The sequence below is a fragment of the Dendropsophus ebraccatus genome, chromosome 9 (assembly GCF_027789765.1).
Source record: "Dendropsophus ebraccatus isolate aDenEbr1 chromosome 9, aDenEbr1.pat, whole genome shotgun sequence".
Taxonomy (NCBI): domain Eukaryota; kingdom Metazoa; phylum Chordata; class Amphibia; order Anura; family Hylidae; genus Dendropsophus; species Dendropsophus ebraccatus.
This window is the reverse complement of record NC_091462.1, coordinates 73,932,436-73,945,158: the sequence shown is the minus strand read 5'-3', so window position 1 is coordinate 73,945,158 and position 12,723 is coordinate 73,932,436. Positions and strand designations below refer to the sequence as shown.

The 12,723-nt window shown below is 48.6% G+C and overlaps 1 protein-coding gene across 3 annotated transcripts in view; it reads right to left on the bottom strand.

Annotated features, from left to right (window-relative positions):
- LOC138802191 (hemoglobin subunit alpha-5-like) overlaps nt 1-12,723 on the bottom strand; it is a 32,170-nt gene that overhangs the window by 4,065 nt on the left and 15,382 nt on the right. The window contains exon 1 of one of the 3 annotated variants that reach the window (XM_069985379.1): nt 4,388-4,579. The exons of 1 other annotated variant lie outside the window; for it this stretch is intronic. The gene's annotated coding sequence lies outside the window, so the exon portion shown is untranslated. Of the gene's footprint in view, nt 1-3,762; nt 4,194-4,387; nt 4,580-12,723 lie in introns of those variants that run through there. One more of the 3 variants, XM_069985378.1, reaches the window with a different exon arrangement.

Below are 12,723 nucleotides of genomic sequence, written 5' to 3'. Positions count from 1 at the left end.
TGACAGCTAACTGGCTAGGCCAGTTGTCAGTCAGCACTCACCATCAAGGGTACACTTGATGCCTCTCGACTGGGGGTGGTGAGGCCCCGGCCACGGCTAGACAAAAAAAATAAAATAAAATAGCAGGCTGGTTGGCGGGGGCGCGATCGGCAGGCCCCCGTCAACCAGTCCCGCTCCTCCGCAGACGTAGTGTGATGTCAGAGCATGGCAGTGAGGACACAGGGAACAATACAGTCTGCTTAAGAGGCCTCGGAATTTGATCAAATACACTTTCAATCCTTTAAAGAGTCTCTAAGAGACAGCAAGTGCGGTAGCCTGTGTATTAAAAAGACCTGGTCAATCATGCCTTCAAAAAGGCTACTACAACATCTAAGAAAGGAAATAAGCTACTGTTAAAAGGCCTGGTCAATCCTGCCTTCAAAACGGCTAAAACATCCAAGGAAGGTAGAAGATGCTGTTCAGCAGTTTGAGCACCGCCTGTTGATGCAGTGCTGCTGCGCCTAAAAGTAAAATAGTTGTATTATGGCTAGATTTAGCCTCACACCCTCATGAAGTTGTGCGTGATAGGCATCTCTTTGGAGGTAGGGACGAAGAATAACAATACAGTCTTCTTAAGAGGCCCCGAGCTAAAAAATGAAAGGACAACAGAGAATCCCCGCAAGTTCACATCCACAGGTCATATGGTTTGAAATGGATAACACAAGGATGCTAAATTAGGATCCACCATTATCACTGTCTGTTCCTTTGAACAGTAAAAATTGCACTTTAATTGAAGTCGATTTGATTTTAAAATTTAAATTGAAGGTTATTAAATAAAAAAAAATTAAGTGGCCATTACCGGCAAGGGCAGGCACACCAGTAGTCTAGATGGGTGCCAGTTAAGGCCCAGCAACAACGAGGCAAGGGCAGGTACACCAGTAGGCTACATGGGTACCAGTTAAGGCCCAGCAACAACGAGGCAAGGGCAGGCAAACCAGTAGGCTACATGGGTGCCAGTTAAGGCGCAGCAACAACAAGGCAAGGGCATGCACACCAGTAGGCTACATGGGTACCAGTTAAGGCCCAGCAACAACGAGGCAAGGGCAGGCACACCAGTAGGCTACATGGGTACCAGTTAATGCCCAGCAACAACGAGGCAAGGGCAGGCACACCAGTAGTCTACATGGGTGCCAGTTAAGGCCCAGCAACAACGAGGCAAGGGCAGGCAAACCAGTTGGCCACATGGGTGCCAGTTAAGGCCCAGCAACAATGAGGCAAGGGCAGGCAAACCAGTAGGCTACATGGGTGCCAGTTAAGGCCCAGCAACAATGAGGCAAGGACAGGCACACCAGTAGTCTACATGGGTGCCAGTTAAGGCCCAGCAACAACAAGGCAAGGGCAGGCACACCAGTAGGCTACATGGGTGCCAGTTAAGGCCCAGCAACAACGAGGCAAGGGCAGGCACACCAGTAGTCTACATGGGTGCCAGTTAAGGCCCAGCAACAACCAGGCAAGGGCAGGCACACCAGTAGGCTACATGGGTGCCAGTTAAGGCCCAGCAACAATGAGGCAAGGGCAGGCACACCAGTAGTCTACATGGATGCCAGTTAAGGCCCAGCAACAACGAGGCAAGGGCAGGCACACCAGTAGTCTACATGGGTGCCAGTTAAGGCCCAGCAACAACGAGGCAAGGGCAGGCAAACCAGTAGTCTACATGGGTGCCAGTTAAGGCCCAGCAACAACGAGGCAAGGGCAGGCACACCAGTAGTCTACATGGGTCCCAGTTAAGGCCCAGCAACAACGAGGCAAGGGTAGGCACACCAGTAGTCTACATGGGTCCCAGTTAAGGCCCAGCAGTAGCCAACAAGTAGCCAACAACCCCCAGCACCCTTTCGATTTTCAGTTTGACTGTAGCAGTTGGGGTAACATTCCCTGCATAATGTAACTACTGATTTCTACCCCCGCCACCACCCTTTCGATTTTCAATTTGACTGCAGCAGTTGGGGTAACATTCCCTGCATAATGTAACTACTCACTTCTACCCCCGCCACCACCCTTTCAATTTTTTATTTGACTGCATTCCCTGCATAAAGTGACTCACCACCTCTCCCCCCACCGCTGTTTTGATTTTGAATTTGACTTTGATCCTTGAGGATCTGGCAATTGTCTCATGCAAAGGGATCATCACTTGAGGGGTAGTGTACTAATAATCCCAGCAATACAGTGTAGTAGCCGCTAGTTAAGGGGGGACTGTACGGTACAATCTAGTAGTGGCTGGACCTAGACACATGCTGGGATACCCCAATACAATGAGCAGTGAAGTTTTATGCAGGTGTACTACAAATCCCAGCAATACAGTGTAGTACCCACTAGTTTAGGGGGGGCTGTACGGTACAATATGGTATTGGCCGGAAGTATACACAGACACTGTGACACCCCCTTACAATGAGCAGTGAAATTCTATGCAGGATGCACTACAAATCCCAGCTATACCGTGCAGTACACACTAGTTTAGGGGGGGCTTGACGGTGATATCTGGTATGGGCAACAACTGTACACACTTTGTCACCCCAATACAATGAGCAGTGAAGTAAGTTCTATGCAGGATGCACTACAAATCCCAGCTATACAGTGCAGTACACACTAGTTTAGGGGGTGCTTGACGGTGCTATCTGGTATGGGCAACAACTGTACACACTTTCTGTCACCCCAATACAATGAGCAGTGAAGTAAGTTCTATGCACTACAACTCCCAGCTATACAGTGCAATACACACTGGTTTAGGTGGTGCTATCTGGTATGGGCAACAACTGTACACACTTTGTCACCCCAATACAATGAGCAGTGAAGTTATTTCTATGCGGGATGCACTACAACTCCCAGCTATACAGTGTAGTACACACTAGTTTAGGTGATGCTATCTGGTATGGGCAACAACTGTACACACGCTTTATCACCCCAATACAATATGAGCAGTGAAGTAAGTTCTATGTGAGATGCACTACAACTCCCAGCTATACAATGCAGTACACCAGGACCACCAACCCCAAAATCGAAGGAGTATACTGAGCACTTCTTAGGGGTGTGTATGCAACTCCTAATGTCCCCTTTCTGCCAGCAGCCGGTCACCACAGTGTGCTGGTTAAATCGCGGTAGCAGCACTGCAACTCCCAGCCAGCAGTCTGTAGTAATAATATTAATAAAAGCTGTTAAGCCCTGAAAAGGGCTGTTTGTTTGTATTGCTAGTATATACTCTGCCTACTGGAACGCTAAATCCTACACTGACACTCTCCCTGAGAAGCAGCAGCTCTGTCCCTGATCTCTCACAGCATGCGTCTGAAGCGAGCACTGCAGGCGCCGAGTTTTATATGGCAGGGTCATCTGATCTGGCCAGCCAATCGCTGCTATCGACATGTATGGGTCCCACGTGATCGCAGGATGTACCAAAGAGTCTCCTGCATGTTTATTGGCTGCGAAAAAGCGCACAAACTTACAGGAAACGGATGATGAGATTTCCTCGAGTATCGCGAGATGCTCGTCCGAGTAACGAGTACCATCGAGTACCCTAATACTCGATCGAGTACCGAGCACGTTCGCTCATCTCTAGTATTAACCTTTATTCCATGTTTAACACACTGAATGATTTCTGATCTGTAATGTAAAAAAAAGACATTGTGCGAACATAGCCTTAGCTTACCTTTTATAACAGAAGTGGCTCAAAATGATTAAACACTAGTCTTAGCAAACAACAGGAATACTTTATATGTCAATCAGGATGCTTACCCTATAGCATCATGCTACCATAGACTTGCATTGCATAAAAAACTGATTCATCAAGATCCTGGTGTTGAACAGGATGAAAAAATGAGACATTTTCCAACAATTTCTACAGTCTCCAAAAGGTTCCTGACACACTTTTAACCATCGTGTAAGCACCACTGAAATTTTTTTAGAGGAACTTTCCTCTCTGCATGCCCGCTGTTAAATCCCGGAGCGCGGCGGGGGACCGGCCTCTTGACCCCTGCTGGGCTCTAGGATCTCACGTCACAACGTGGCTGATGGATTGGCTGCTAAGCTAGTCAGTGAATGGGGTGGAACGCCGCTTCAGTCACTTATTGGCCATCACAACGTCATCACAACCTGGGGAAAAATACCTTCCAGCCCCCTGCCTCCCAAGGCCGGTCCCGCCGCTTACTGCAGGCAGGGAGTTACTACTTGTAATCAATTTCCCCCGGCCAGCTGCCTCATTTTAGAAATACCCAGACTCCTGCTTTAAATTTGTTAGAAAATAATAGAAAAATCAAAGGGATATTTGCAAGAGATACCGAAATGTGATATGAACACTGTGATTTGCCCACTACCCTTGTGTGCAAAAACTATATAAGGGACAACTATATTAAGTGAGTACCAATAGAGTGGGCTCAGCAGTAGCAAATTAACTGTGCTATAGTTTGGCTTCTCACAAAGTGTGCCCTTCAACGACACCATATGTATAGTTGCAGGGCCGCCATCAGGGCATTACTGGCAGTACAGGTGTATGGGGCCCGGCCTATGGGGGGGCCCGGGTCTCCCACACACTTCACTTTGTGAGAAGCCTGGTATACAGACAGTGCAGGGAGAGGGGAGAGCTCCCGCAGATGCAAGGGGCCCCTTCTACTTAACTAAAATCATTAGGCCCTCCTCCCCCCTGCACTGTCTGTGGACCGGGCTGCAGAATCCCCCCCTCCCTCCACAATGGACCGGCCCCCTCCTCAGCAGCTCCCAGGCTCGTGCGGAGCTGGTGACAGGAAGATGCAGCGGGCCCCCTCTCCTCTCTCCTGCCTCCCCCTCCCTCCCTTTCACCCCCTCCCAGCTGTGATGTCTGTTCCCTCTAGTATACAGCTCTGCAGTCGGGGCAAAGGAGGAGGGGATGTAGGCTACTGACTGGGAGCAGAGACTTCACTAGTGACCCCCCTGGGGCCTCAAGGATAAAAAGTAAGTGTGTATGTGAGAGAGTGTGTGTGAGAGAGAGTGTATGTGAGAGAGTGTATGTGAGAGAGTGTATGTGAGAGAGTGTGTGAGAGAGAGTGTGTGAGAGTGTGTGTGAGAGAGAGTGTATGTGAGAGAGAGTGTATGTGAGAGAGTGTATGTGAGAGAGAGTGTATGTGAGAGAGTGTATGTGAGAGAGTGTGTGTGAGAGAGAGAGTGTATGTGAGAGAGTATGTGAGAGAGTGTATGTGAGAGAGTGTGTGAGAGAGAGTGTGTGAGAGTGTGTGTGAGAGAGAGTGTATGTGAGAGAGAGTGTATGTGAGAGAGTGTATGTGAGAGAGAGTGTATGTGAGAGAGTGTATGTGAGAGAGAGTGTGTGAGAGTGTGTGTGAGAGAGAGTGTATGTGAGAAAGTGTATGTGAGAGAGTGTATGTGAGAGAGTGTATGTGAGAGAGAGTGTGTGTGAGAGTGTGTGTGAGAGAGAGTGTATGTGAGAAAGTGTATTTGAGAGAGTGTATGTGAGAGAGTGTATGTGAGAGAGAGTGTGTGAGAGAGAGTGTATGTGAGAGAGTGTATGTGAGAGAGTGTGTGAGAGAGAGTGTGTGAGAGAGTGTGAGAGAGAGTGTGTGAGTGTGTGTGAGAGAGAGTGTATGTGAGAAAGTGTATGTGAGAGAGTGTATGTGAGAGAGTGTGTGAGAGAGAGTGTGTGAGAGTGTATGTGAGAAAGTGTATGTGAGAGAGTGTATGTGAGAGAGTGTATGTGAAAGAGTGTGTGAGAGAGTGTGTGAGTGTGTGAGAGTGTATGTGAGAGAGTGTGTGTGAGAGAGAGTGTATGTGAGAGAGTGTGAGAGAGTGTATGTGAGAGAGTGTGTGTGAGAGTGTATAGTGTGTGTGTGTGTGTGTCACTGATATCCGTATCTGAGCTATAGACGTGTCACTGATATCTGTATCTGTTCAATATAGAAAAAGTATTGGTGGGCACAGCCTCAATAAGTAATTTAACCAAAATCGGGGGGGCCGACAGCTGGTTAAAAACAACATTGATAAACCAAAGAAGAGAACAGCGACACAGCTATAAAAAGTCGCACACCCAGAAATAGAAATAACAATAGAAAAATACTTTATTTGTACAAAATTCACACAACAAAAAAAACTGTTAAAACCAATTAAAAGAATGGCAACAAAATACAAGCGCCATACAGAAACCGTATGTGCCCTCACAATATTCTGGGCTACAAGAGTAATACCAGGTCACACAATATTGGAAGGACTAATAACCAAAACATAACCAAGGAAAACCATATATTGTTATTCAAAATTAAGCCATAGTATAAAGCAAGAAAAATTATATATATATATATATATATATATATATATATATATATATATATAATGAAATGAAAAGATAAATACAATATATGTTAACCCAAATATTAAACAGTCAACAATCAATATGTATGATTAGTCCATTCTGGTATACAAACACTTATACCCCACGCGTTCCGTTATGTCCCCATAACTTCATCAGGAGTAAGCATAGGAATACACTGTTATGTCAGATATTTATACATGTGTAGAAATAAATTAATGAATACCTGCTGTGAGCCCCGATGGCCGTCAGACCGCGCGCACGCCAAAGGAAGCGGAAATGCCATGCTAATAATCATGTGCTCACAAGAACATGGCTGCTGGAACGCACATCATCAAGTGACATGCACAGAAGCCCGTGTGCATAGTGCCTAGATGGAACTTAATCCAAACCTAGGCGTAGTTCACACATGTCTAATTAAGATACACGTATATGATCTTAAACATAATTACAATGCAGTCCCGCTGCAGCAGGGCTCAACGGATGATATCAATCACATGATTAAAATCAATGCGGTCATGTGATGAAAAAATGTCTACTGGCTGGCGCATACAAGATCATGTTAACATTAGACAACATGGCCGCTGGAACGCACCATGTCTGACTAACAAGATCCCGCCCAATCACGTGATGGATCATGGCCGCTGGAACGCATATTGCCCAGCCCAATCACGTGATAAATCACCGCCGCTGGAAGAGGACCCACACCATATCACATAATTAAACCAATCCATAAATATAGCAGTTACTCTTAAACACAAGTGATTTAAATATTAAAATCATGTTAATAACTAAATCCAGTGTGATTATAACCAATTACATAATTATAAGAGAAGGTCACATGGTCAAGTAAACGTCCGATCATGTGGACAGTAAAATGTGTAATACCAAAAACTCAACCAAAAATAAAAAATAAAAAAAATTTTTTATATTTTTATTTTATAATATTGTACTATTTTCTATTATAATAAAATATAAAAAAGGGAAGGGAAAATAAAGAATGTAATATAAAATATAAAAATTAAAAAATATTTTTGTTAAAATATTATTATTATTAAGTGAAAATATAAAGAAATGTGTACCCCCTCAATTTTTACATATTAAACGACGTATGATAAACAGGTGAAAATTTAAGCATAATCCTACCATAACCAATGTACCTACACGTGTAACCACAACATAAGATTGCCCAATAAAGGCAAAAAAAAAAAACGTGAATTAAATAAATGTGCTAAGACACTCCCATAAATATCTGTCTGGAGCAGTAGGACTCCAAAGATAATATGTGCATGAGCCACTCAACGGGTGAAATACACCCAATAAATAATAGAATCCCATCTGGAACCTCATATGGACAAGCAATGGGCTATAAACATAATAAATAAAGCAATCGAGACCATGGGGACCCACAGCAGGCAAGAAACAAAAAATATACCATATAGTAATAATACCACACATGCATATATATGCAGTACAAAATACACATCATATTAAATTCCCAATTTATATTGAAGGTAAAGGCAAACACCATGGCAGAAACTTGTGGAGAAAAAGTTCAATAAATAGCATTGTCCAGCACTAGAAAAAAGATTTTTCTTCAAAACATGCTAAATCCTCGGACGTGAGTAAAACTGGGCTGCATATAATCCCAAGGATGAAAAAATGTCAAGTTGTAAATCGTCCTGGAACTGACCATGCAATCTTCAAAATCTGTATCTGAGCTATAGACGTGTCACTGATATCCGTATCTGAGCTATAGACGTGTCACTGATATCTGTATCTAAGCTATAGACGTGTCACTGATATCTGTATCTGAGCTATAGACGTGTCACTGATATCTGTATCTGAGCTATAGACGTGTCACTGATATCCGTATCTGAGCTATAGATGTGTCACTGATATCTGTATCTGAGCTATAGATGTGTCACTGATATCCGTATCTGAGCTATAGACGTGTCACTGATATCTGTATCTGAGCTATAGACGTGTCACTGATATCTGTATCTGAACTATAGACGTGTCACTGATATCTGTATCTGAGCTATAGACGTCACTGATATCTGTATCTGAGCTATAGACGTGTCATTGATATCCGTATCTGAGCTATAGACGTGTCACTGATATCTGTATCTGAGCTATAGACGTGTCACTGATATCTGTATCTGAGCTATAGACGTGTCACTGATATCTGTATCTGAGCTATAGATGTGTCACTGATATCCGTATCTGAGCTATAGATGTGTCACTGATATCCGTATCTGAGCTATAGACGTGTCACTGATATCCGTATCTGAGCTATAGACGTGTCACTGATATCTGTATCTGAGCTATAGACGTGTCACTGATATCCGTATCTGAGCTATAAACGTGTCACTCAGGGCCGCCATCAGGGAATTACTGGCAGTACAGGTGTATGGGGCCCGGGTCTCCCACACACTCCACTTTGTGAAAAGTCTGGTAATACAGACAGTGCAGGGAGAGGGGACAGCTCCCGCAGATGCAAGGGGCCCCCTGTGACGTCTGTTCCCTCCAGTATACAGCTATGCTGTCGGTGCAAAAGAGGAGGGGCTGTAGGCTGGACTGGGAGTAGAGACTTCACTCACTGGGGGCCTCAAGGATAAAAAGTAAGGGCCCTATTCCACCAACAGATCTGACGACAGATTATCTGCTAAAGATTTGAAGCCAAACCCAGGAGTGGATTTGAAAAGAGGAGAAATCCAGTTTTTCCTTTATGACCTGATCTCTGTTTATAGTCTGTTCCTGGGTTTGGCTTCAAATCTTTGGCAGATAATCTGTCGTCAGATCTGTTGGTGGAATAGGGCCTTACGTGTGTGAGAGTGTGTGTGTGTGTGTGTGTGTGTGTGTAAGAGAGTGTGTGTGTGTGTGAGCCTCTGATCATATATCTGTGCAATCTGCATGTGTGTGCTTCTGGATGAATGTGTGTGTGTCAGTGGGGACGGACAAGAAAGCACAGCTTAAAGGGAGTCCCTCATGACAGGGATTGACAGGACAGTAGCAGGTCAGATAGAGGGCAACAGGCTCTGGGTGAGCAGGAGGGGAGCTCGTGGACAAGGGGGGGGAGGAGATCAGTGGAGTGTGGAATGGTAAACAGAAGAGGGGATTGGTTAGGAGATAGTGGGGGGAGTAGTTTAGGAGCCAGGGTATAAATGTTAGTCTTAAGGGGGGGTGGTCACCCATTTGTGGTTTAGCAGGCAGTGATCGTATTACCTGTCTGCTGTTCTGTATCTATTGCCTCATGTCTTCTGAAGCACTGATGGAGAGGTTGAGGAGGATGGCCGATGAGCGGGGCCAAGAATGGCTGCAGACCCAACTCCGAGGTCTGCTGGGGTCTGGGGAAGCGGCGCCGCCAGCTTCTTCCCCTCCGAGACGGACTAGGAGGACCCGGCCTCCTGAGCGCCTGAGCCCTGAAATGACCCCCCGGGTCCGGCGCCGAATTGGGAGCCCCTCCAGGGACCCTCCGGGTGCTGCCGCGGGCAGGGCCATTTCCGCCCAGCGTGCAGGATCCGGGAGGAATCCCTCTGCCAGGCGGGACCCGCAGCTGAGGGGAGATGTCCTCTCCCCTCCTTCAGATGACGTCGCGGGTGGATCGGGGTCCGGAGCGGCTGGTGGAGCGAGGCCTGCCGGGAGAAGAGCACCAGCTCGGCGTGGGACCGCTGCGGCGAGAAGCAGCAGGGGAAGGAGGCGGGGGCCGCAGTCGGCGGCCCCTCGGCGCAGAGAGAGCAACGAGCAGGGTTCGCCTGGTTCGGACACCAGCAGCCGTGGTCAGGCTCCCGAGGATCGGCGCCACTTACCGGCGGAGGTGAGGGGGCGGAGCCGTGCAGGTTCGGAGCGTCGCAGGAGTGACGACGAAGGGCGTCGTCATCAGCCACAGCCGGAAGTGCCCCTGCGTCAGCCACCGGAAGTCGTCCGTCAGAGGTCGCCGGAAGTACGTCATCGAGGGGCGCCGGAAGCCAGCCAACACAGACCGGAGGTCCAGGAGAGAGGGGAAGCGGTGCAGCCGGACCCAGGAGCGGCCGCTGTTGGGCCCGCCGGTCCCAGACAGCCGGGTGAGTGTGCAGCGTTTGCAGCGCCCGCAGTAGTGACAGCGCCAGCGTTGGGGGGACTGGGCAACGCGCAGCTGGGGGGCTTGGGGACTTTGTTGTATGGGCTGCAAGGGTTTTTGTCTGCTTTTGGTGCGGGAGGGGGTGGGGGCGGATCGCCATTACCTGCATGGAGGGGGGTTCCAGGGGTGGCAGCCTGTGTGACAGGGCCTAGTGGGGGTGGGACGATTGTGGAGGCACCAGCCTCTGGGGGTGGAGGGGGGTTGACCGGTATCCAGGGTAAGGATGCGGAGGTGGATGGGGAGGGAGAGTATGTGAGATTGGGGGATGCGGCCCGGGGGGAGGTTTATGTGTGCTTTGAGGGGCCGTTGGGGGCGCACCTCAAACCGGAAGTAAGGGAGAAGATATGGCGGGGGGAATATGTTGAGATCTTTTCACTATTGCCGTTGGAGAAGTTTAACCTAGATAAGGTAAAGCCTTCTGAGGAGAAGAAGGACAAGGAAGAAAAGAAGAGGTATAGGTTGATACCTCGAACTTTTACTAACTGGTTGCAGGCGTTCTCCATTCTGGCCAGTGTTATTGGGGAAAAGGCGCCGGAGCATTGCTGCGGCCTTTTTTGTTATCTGGACGCAATAGGCGAGGCCTATAGAGTGTATGGGGGCCAGGCCTGGCTTCGTTATGATGAGGGTTTCAGACAGAGGAAGGCTTTGCGACCCAGCATTCGTTGGGATCATAAAGATATTAGCTTGTGGTTACGGGTAACGGCGCCAGTGCGTACAGGTGGGGGGTCCCAGTCCTTTCCCGGGTCCGTCGGAGGTTCTAGCCAGCCCGGACAGTCGACGGCAGCTCAACGCGGGCTGTGTTTCCTCTTTAACGATGGAAACTGCAAATATGGAGCAAAGTGCAAGTTCAAGCACGAGTGCTCATTTTGCGGAGGTACCCATGGGGCGACGCGGTGTTTTAAGAAGAACAGACAGCAGGGGGGAAGGGACGCAGTTGGAAAAGGGGGTGACGCCGGTGCGTCTGGAGGCAATGCGGGGGTTTCTAAGTAGATACCCGGATCGTGCTGCGGCGGGGTTGTTGGAGGAGGGATTTACGGTGGGGTTTCAGATTCCGTCTGTGGGACTCCTAGGGGGGGGGGAGATGGTGGGGAGGCGTAACTTGAAATCGGCGGTGGCACACCCGGGGGTGGTGTCGGCGAAATTGAATAAGGAAGTGACTCTGGGGCGGATGGCGGGTCCGTTCAGTGAGCCTCCGTGTGTGGATCTGCGGGTCTCGCCGTTAGGGGTGGTGCCGAAGAAAGAACCGAACAAGTTTCGGTTGATTCATCATCTCTCATACCCCAAGGGCTCCTCGGTGAATGACGGTATAGATCCAGAGCTTTGCTCTGTGGTGTATACCTCGTTCGATGAGGCATTGAGGTGGGTTCGGCAGTTTGGAAAGGGGGCGTTGTTGGCAAAAGTGGATGTTGAAGCAGCTTTCCGGCTTCTTCCGGTACATCCGGATTCCATGCCACTGTTGGGCTGTTTTTGGGAGGGGGCATATTTTGTTGACCGTTGTCTGCCGATGGGCTGCTCGCTGTCCTGCGCTTATTTTGAGGCGTTCAGTACGTTTTTGGAATGGGTGGTGAGGGATGTGGCTGGCTTGCGCTCAGTCATCCACTACTTGGATGAATTTTTGTGCATCGGCCCAGCTAATTCAAGGGTGTGTTCGGTTTTGTTGCATACGTTGGAGGGTGTTTTTGCTGATTTTGGGGTTCCCCTGGCAGTGGACAAGTCAGAAGGGCCGGCCTCGGCTTTGAACTTTCTGGGCATACGGATCGACACGGAGCGCATGGAGTTTAGCTTGCCGGAGGATAAGTTGGTTGACCTCAAGGCGCTAGTACGGAGGGTGAGGGGGTTGCGGAAGGTGACGCTCAAGGAGTTGCAATCCCTCCTCGGCAAGCTTAACTTTGCGTGTCGGATTATGCCTATGGGGCGTGTTTTCTGTCGTCGCCTGGCACAGGCGACGGCAGGGATTGCGTGCCCCCATCATTTCGTGCGGCTGCGGCGAGAGCTGAGGGATGACTTGGTAGTGTGGGAGTCGTTCCTGGCGTCGTATAACGGGAAGTCGCTGATGATGGACTTGGTGGTTGAGGCACCGGATTTGGAGTTGTTTACCGACGCAGCTGGGGTTGGGGGTTTCGGGGCGTTTCTACAAGGGAGTTGGTGCAGGGGCGGGTGGCCGGAGTCGTGGCTGAGGGCGGGGTTTGTAAGGAACCTTACGTTGCTCGAGCTGTTTCCCATAGTGGTGGCGGTTACCATTTGGGGGAACAGGTTCAGGAATAAGAAAGTGCGTTTCCACTGT